Here is an 8,739-nt window from a genome sequence, read left to right as displayed (position 1 = left end):
CAGTGTTGGGGTAGATGTGGGGCCACTCTTTTTATGGAGAGCTAAAAGGCAGCCTTCAGCATTATATGTTGTCTGAGCTGTGTGTTACGTGAGCCCATGTCCTCCCTGATCTTCCTGGGGCACCTTTGTCCTAGCTGAATCCCCAGGACAGTCTTGATTTCCCCTATGAGAGATACCATGAGGGAGGGGGCTTTCAGGTTCCCCATGCATAAACATGTTCTCAGTCACATGAAGCAGCCAGTAGGTCAGAGCAGGGTCTAGGGACAGGCATGGAAATGAGTCCCCTAGACACGGTCATGGCTCACGGAAACAATTTTCTGATTGTTGAGTTTGTGTCCTGATATCATCCTCCCACTGGAGATCACCGGGAGAACTGCAATCTCATGACTAGGACTATATAAGTTATGGTCAACAAGTCAACTGTAAACTTCCCTGACTCCCTCAACACAAGTGTGAAGCAGGGCCTGTCATCCTGTTCACTCTTCTCTCCAGAACTCCTCTTTCCATCTACTGTAGGGTGGGTTAACAGTAGCCCCCCAGGTACCTGCCCCATAGTGTGTTCTCCCAGAGACTTGGGGAAGATGCTTACAAGTGAATAGATATCCAATCTGAGGGATATCAAATGAGTCTTCAAATGCAGAACTCTTTCAGTCCATTCACTTTCTTCTTCTAAGTCAATTCTCTCGGCCTCTGATCTCTCTGCTGTTCTCTCTTTGTTCTACCTTAGTTCTCTCTCTCATCCTTCTCTCTTGCCTGATTTCTCACATTTCTAACAGGAGACTCCTTGCAATCCTGAGAAAAGTTTTAAAACCATCAAGGTCATAGAGATTCCTAGAAGAGATGATAAGGAGCAGAGCCATTACTATAGTAACACAAGATTTCCAGTCTCAGGACCAGAGGGATGGGGTGCAGTGCCCAATGCAACAAACTCTGAGACATAGCTTTTCATCTGCAATTTAGAAAGCAAGGAATTGGCAGGCTTTTCTTGGGGTGCTTTGTGTTAGTAACCTTGGTAGACACCTGCAACTCTGACCTTGTGCATATCTGTAAAGTTTTAAACTTATAATCTATATACAAAGAACTTTAGTCTAGTTTGAAATTGCTTGAGAAAAAAAGAGCTAATTGTGTTAGACTGAGGAGAGATTATTATTTTCTGTGTTAGTCTGAGCAAAAGGAACAAAGCAGGCTTTAAGTGTCCACAGTCTCATGGGAAAATGGATCTGGCTATGAAGCATATCCTTGTGTATTTTCCATATATCAAAATTATACAGCTAAATGAAAAGTCATGTTCCTCACCACCCAGGGATACATGTGCCCATAAGACAGAGATGTAATCATGAGATGACATACATACATTACATGAAGATGCACAGTAAATGGGAAGATCCTAGCTGTTTTTGTACAAGAAATTTGCAACAAGAAACAGCCAATTCCTTCAAAAGGCAATAATTCCAAAACACCTTGCATGATGGATTCCTCCAACAGAATCCTTGGTTTTGAGAGGTTGACCTTCTGAACACTACTTGTCACCTGCTGCATACTCCCATGGCCTTTGGCTACCAGCAGCTCAATAGTGGGTCTAAGTAAGGTTTCAGGTCTTTCCTGGGAAATCCATAACAAAAGTTGAAATAGTGTGCATCCAGAGGTTAGGCATCCTTATCAGAAAATTTCAGAGGAAAGTCCTTGGAAATGTCTCTCAAAGGACAGGACATCAATGTATGGTGGCACATGCATTTTCTGGCCCATCACTGGTGTCTAAATCCTTCCTTCTCTTTGCCCACAAGGTGCTGAAGGGTCTGCTCTTTAGTACAAAGAACGTAGATTCACGTGGATATGTCTTCTGCTCTTCCCTATACCCTGTTCTATTTCTTACTCTTGCTGGAATAAAGCAACAACAGTTTAAGAGAGAGTAAACAGTCCATTTTCTTTCTGGTTTGGGACAGAGTGTAGCACTGAAGGAAGTCAAGCCAGAGAACATGCTGCTTGATGCTCGCCCTCTGCTTCATGCTTAATTAGCTTTCTTATAAAACTAAAAGACCATATGCCTAGGGATGAGGCTGCCCACGGTGGCATGGGAACTCCTGAATCAATTAGGACAATCCCTCACAGATGTGTCCACAGCCCAACCTGATAAAGACAGTTACTATGTTGCATCTTTTCCCCCCAAGTGACTTTGGCCTGTGTCAAGGTGACAGTTAATGCTAACTGGGAAAATGTTTTAAACTTCCAAGTCTTCCTCTTCCACATGGATATTCCACAGGAAGTTTTCCATTCTCCAAGGGAGTGTCTCTCTTTGTTTGCTGTGCCCATCACATGTGCTGGTGTTGACTGCCCTTCACAACTGGACCCTCAGAGCCAGGACACAGCTCAAGGACGTCTGAACTGGGCTTCACTTTTCCCATTTCCCAGATCCTGAGCCCAGTGACACTGTGATGTCCACCACAGACACTGTGAAGAGCAAGTGAAACAACATCATCAAAGCATTAGCTTCTTCCCTAATCAAGTCTGCCCTCCCACCCACATTCATCACCTGCCCCTTCTAGCTCCATTGGAATCAGAGTAGAAGCCACTAACCAGCTGAGACAAGACAGAATCTAGGAGCATGTGGCATAAAGAAACATGAGCATGTTTCTAAGCTCTGGGTGTTCCTTCTGGGTCATGGAGAACATGAAAGCAAATGGTGGGAACAGGAAGGCATGAATTAGTGATCTAAATATATTTGACCTAAAGGACAGTCCTTCTCCCTGAGGCTTAGATTCTTCTCTTTCTTCTATTATTATTATTCCTAGGTTTAACCTTTCCATAGTGTCCCAGATTTCCTAAATATTTTGTGTTACATTTTTGATTTAACATTTTCTTTGACTGGTGAGTTTATGTCTTCTATCATATTTTCAATACCTGAAATTCTCTCTTCCATCTCTTGTACTCTGTTGGTGATATTTACATCTGTAGTTCCTGTTCACTTACCCAGATTTTTTATTTCTAGAATTCCCTTACTTTTTTGTTTCCTTTATTGCTTTGATTTCAATTTTCAGGTCTTCAATAATTGCTTTCACCTGGTTTCTTGTAATTTTTTTTTGTCTTTATTGGCATTCACTAAGGAATTTATATATTTCCTACAATTATGGTTACCTTTTCCTCAAATTGTTTAAAGGTGTTTCTCTTTTCATCTTTTAGGACCTCTATCATGTTCTTAAAGTTGTATTCAAGGTCATTTTCTTGTTATTTGACAGAGTTGGAATGTTCAGGTCTTGCTATCATAGAAAGGCTGGGCTCTGGTGGTGTCATATTGCCCTGACTGTTGTTAACTGCATCCCTACACTGATGTTCAGGCTTCTGGGTTTGGGTTAGGTCTAGGACCTTATTTTTGATTTTGTCTTTGTAGGACTGGCAGTTTGTTCCTTGGTTACTGTTCCCTCCTTGGTCTTTTAGTCTTCGTGGCCTGGATTTCTTGTGGCCAGCATGACTTCTGATCTAGTATGGAGCCTCTGTCCAAGTTGGGAGATGGGTGATTAGCTTGTTGTTTGGTGCAGCAGGGGCATCGCTGTTCCTTTGACTGGTGTGGTCTGTGTTTGTTCTTTAGACATGTGTGTACTGTGCATGAATATCAGAATTTAATTAGGAATGTGAACAGGAACAGACAGCAGTGTGGGTGATGAACTGGGAAAGATTAGGATGGGGGATTGGACTCTGGGAGCAGAATCTAGGAAGTGGGCCAGTTCATCAGGCAGATGGGTCACTCATATATTCATCTGACTGGTGTGGCCTGAGCTTCAAGACTCTATTCCCGAAACCAGGTGACTTGGGAGGTGTCAAGGTGACAGCTCATGCTAACTATGACAGTCTTTATATCTGTTTAAATCCTCATCTTCCACAGGGTAGAATCCATAGGACATTCTTCATTCTCCAAGTTAGCCTCTACCTCTGTTTGTCATAGTCATCACAAGTGCTGCTGTCCACTCAGGGAACAGCTCAAGAACATCTTCCCTGGGTGTCACTTTTCCCACTCCCTGTGTCCCTTAGCTCAGGGACACTGTGATGTCCACCACAGACATTGTCAAATGTTAACAAAACAGCATCATCAAAACAGGTTTCATCCTTACTCAGGAGAAGCCTCCCAGGTTTGTTTATCACCTGCCTCTTTTGCCTGCATTGGATTTAAACCAACGAGTCAATGGCTAGACAGGACAGGATCTGGGAGCATTTGGAATAATGGAACATGAACATGGTTCAAAGCTTTGCAAAATCCTGCTGAGTCATAGCAATCATGAAAGCAAATGGTGGGGACAGGAAGATTTCAGTTGACAATAGGAAAGTCTACTTGACTATAAGATCAAGTATGATAAAGGGACCATGTACTCACTCATAACAGGATACTAGATGTGGAACAAGGATGACTGGACTGCTACTCACATCACCAGGCAGGCTACCTGGAAAACAGGACCCCAAGAAAGACACAGGGATCACCCAATGACAAAGAAATGGAATGAGATCTACATGAACAGCCTGGACATGAGTGGGGGTAGTGAAGGGCGAGGGTCGAGGAAAAGAGAGCTTGGGTGACTGGGAGATCCCAGCTGGATCAACAACAGAGAGGGAGAACAAGGAATAGGAGACCATGGTAAATGAAGACCACATGAGAATAGGAAGAAACAAAGTACTAGAGAGGCCCACAGAAATCCACAAAGATACCCCCACAACAGACTGCTGGCAATGGTCGAGAGACAGTCCGAACTGACCTACTCTGGTGATGGGATGGCCAAACACCCTAATTGTCGTGCTAGAAACCTCATCCAACTACTGAGGGATCTGGATGCAGAGATCCATGACTAGGCCCCAGGTGGATCTCTGGGAGTCCAATTAGCGAGAATGAGGAGGGATTATATGAGAGAGAATTGTTGAGACCAAGGTCGGATAAAGCACAGAGACAAATAGCCAAACAAACGGAAACACATGAAATATGAACCAATGGCTGAGAGGTCACCAACTGGATCAGGCCCTCTGAGTGGGTGAGACAGTTGATTGGCCTGATCTGTTTGGGAGGCATCCAGGCAGTGGCACCGGGTCCTGTGCTCATTGCATGAGTTGGCTGTTTGAAACCTGGGGCCTATGCAGGGTCCCTTGGCTCGGCCTGGGAGGAGGGGACTGGACCTACCTGGACTGAGTCCACCAGGTTGATCTCAGTCTGTGAGGAAGGCTTTGCCCTGGAGGAGATTGGAATGGGGGGTGGGCTGGGGGGAAGGTGAGGGGGGGCGGGAGGGGCGAGAGCAAGGGAATCTGTGCCTGTATGTAGAACTTAATTGCATTGCAAAATAAAAAAAAAAAGAGACCAATGTTTCCCTGCCAATGAAGTTCCTCTCTCCTGGGGGAACCCCCTGCTTCACATTTCAATACCAATACAAGGTGAGCCAAGAGAAAGCAGAGATGCAAGGAGAGGAGGAGGAATCATAACTGGAATCTCATAAGAGGTCTGGAATTTGTTCAACCCCTGACACAGACTGGGAATTACTTTCTGTGTTTATCCATGAAAACAAGGCTTTACCCCAAAGCTCAATGCTGTCATTGCAGGTATTCATGTCCCAAGGCCTGTATTTTTTTTCCACTTTGGTCCTATGGACAATAGTGCCTAAGTTCTGTACAAGGGAACACAGGATCTGCAATTATTAGAAGTGGTGTTGGGGATAAGGTGCTCTTGTCTAGGTATCTGGGGCTTTCCATCGATAAACCAGGAATATAGTGCAGGTGGGTGAGAAGCAACATTTGAGGAGAGGTTGGGAGTTGACTCTGGATATAAATGAATACCTGAGAGGAATATGATCAAGTTGTTGGTACTATCTGGAACACACAGAATAAAGCCACATGTGAAGTCAGCAGAGAATAGCAGAATTCCTCTTCTGTAGAAGGCTATAATATCTGTTCAATACCCTTAGTTGAGCAGGGCCCAACCAGAGCTGTGGTGCAGATTAGTAAACAAGTACTCATATAGCATGAACAAGCCCTGTTACATGTCTATCACAACATATAAAACATGTGTTCTCTGAGCCTGAGATGTCCCCTGTCTCCATCACCCTGACCCTCTCCAAGCAGGATAAGTCCCTCAAGGTCCTCGCCAGCCAAGATGTCTTTCTGGTGGATCTCTGTCATGGACTTAAGAGGGACCAATTATCCTGTTTCTAGCTATATACATTTAGGCAGTTGTTGCCATGGCGAAACAAACTACTCACAGGTAGTGTTCAGGTTGAATGGGTCTCTTTGGCACCCACTAAGGTGCAGATTTCACACTCAGAGAGTCCTGCACCAGTCATGACATTCAGTAAAGTGAGAGTTCATTTGCCTTCTGACAGTTCAGACTATCACCTTCTGAGAGTCTTTGACAATTTCTCTCAACAGGTAGATTGTATTCTGACTCTCAAGTTCATGCTTTAAGGCTAATATATTCACCCTCCTCATAAAGTTGGAATTGTTTCTTGTGATGGTAAGGTTCGGCAGCAGTACTGTGCAAAGAACAGAGAGAATATGGCCCCATGTGAGACCTCTGACTGTAGCAGGAATCTTAAAAGTTCTTATTAATAAAATCAAACTTAAGGCCAGTTATTGGGGTGAACACTGGAAGATCAGAGAGACAGAACAAGCCACAGCTAACCTCACCTGGCCAACTTCTCAGCTGATTTTGTTTCCTCAGACTGGAAGCTTCTGTGTCCTCATCCCAATGGCTCTCAGCTGAACTGCTGCTCCAAAGTCTGAAGCTTAACTAGCTAAAAGCTTCTAGTTTCTGGTCCTCACATGTTATATACCTTTCTGCTTTGTGCCGTCACTCCCTGGGATTAAAGGCTGGCTTTCTGAGATTAAAGGTATGAGTCACTATGCTTGACTGTATCCTTTAACACATGGATTTCTGCCTCTGGAATGCTAGGATTACAGGCGTGTGCTACCACTGCCTAACTTCTTGTTTAATATTGTGGCTGTTCTGTCTCTGACCCCAGATAAGTTTATTAGGGTACACAATATTTTGGGGAACACAATACCACCACACCTCTGACCCTACCAAAGGCCTCTTTTAACTAGTGCTGGCCATTCCAAACTCAACTCCCAATCCATGTCTTTGGGAACCAGGCAGAACATAAATCACAGTCACATGATGAAGAAAATGATTGCTCAGAGGAAGTGGGTCTCCTGTGCTGTGTGAGAGAAACAGTCTCTTCCCTGTGTGTCCTGAGCTACAGAGCTTGATGATACAGACCTGGGATCTGGAGTCAGATGCCCATTGTCTCTCCTGGTCCTCACTGGCCCACTCCTGTCTGACACCTGAGAGTGCTGTGTCCCTCCTGCTGTACTGATGTCCACTGCAGAGCCTGGGGCAGTACCGTCTGAGGCACTGATGTTCAAGAAGTCCTACAGATTGCACAGAAAAAGACTTCTCATTGAGCTTCCCTGAAAATTACTCACAGGCTGCCTTCAGGACTTAATGTGTGCAAAAACATCTCACACATGAGACCAGGAGTGGGCCTGTCATTGATCTAACTACCCAGGGTGGACCATAGCATGGGCCAATCTTCCCAGGTGTTTGATGATGATTGAGATGAGACACAAGTCCCCTAAAGGCAAATGATGAGTCTCAGAATGGTCCAGGATAGGTTAGAATATGAGGTATAGGTCAATGTGAAACAGAACTATGTTCTTGTCCTTGTAATATCCCTCTCTTGAACACTTAAAGACCAGAAAGAGAGATTTTTTGAAATTCAGGTGGATGGGAGGAAGAGGCCACTCCATCACCATCCCATTGTCTTCAGAGGGTCTCAGGATCCAGAAACACAGCCTCCACCTGCACCACTTGGAGGAAGAGTCCCATCAGCTGGTCAGCAGGCATGATTCCTGTGTTCAGGCTGCTCCACCACCAGCCCCAGTAGCATCACATCAGAGGTCCCCTAGCTGCACAGTTTGATCCTGTCCTGATAGGAGGAAGAACCACCCTAGAGACACAGATGCCACCTACACCAAGTGGAGGATGAATCAACACCTGTATCTGTAATTACCCAAAATCCAGGTGGGTACACAGCAGTGTAAGTATACACTCAACAACATAAAGAGTAATATGACATCTCCAGAACCTAGTGGTTCTACAACAGCAAGACTGGAACACACCAGCACAGATGGAGCACAAGAAAATACCTTAAAAGTAACTTTATGAAGATGAGAGAGGCCCTTGAAGAGGAAATGAAAAATTCCCTTTCAGAAATGGAGGAAATGGCAAAGAAAAAATTGGAAGAAATCAATAAGTCCATCAAAGAAAGCCTAGAAAATACCCAATCAAACAGTTCAAGACTTGCAAACTGAGATAGAGGCAATAAAGAAAACACAAACCTAGGGCCTTCTGGAAAGGGAAATCCGGGTAAACAAACAGGGAACTAGGAATACAAGCATAACCAACAGAATGCAAGAGATGGAAGACAGAATCTTGGGCATGGAAGTTATGTTAGAGGAAATGGATTCATCAGTCAAATCAAACTTTAAATATAACAAATTCTTGACACAAAATATCAGGGAAATCATGGGACACCATGAAAGGACCAAACCTAAGAATAATAGTGATAGAAGGAGAAAAATCCCAGCTCGATTTTAGACACTTAGGGGATTATACCAAGAAAATACATTATAAATCTTCCTACTTTGTATGATGTATAGTAAGTCAATATTTACAGGTAGGTTAAATTTTATATTTGATAACTAAAATTTATTTGC

The sequence above is a fragment of the Peromyscus eremicus genome, chromosome 1 (genome assembly GCF_949786415.1).
Source record: "Peromyscus eremicus chromosome 1, PerEre_H2_v1, whole genome shotgun sequence".
In the NCBI taxonomy this organism is placed as follows: domain Eukaryota; kingdom Metazoa; phylum Chordata; class Mammalia; order Rodentia; family Cricetidae; genus Peromyscus; species Peromyscus eremicus.
The sequence above is the reverse complement of the archived record's forward strand: the minus strand, read 5'-3'. Positions refer to the sequence as shown.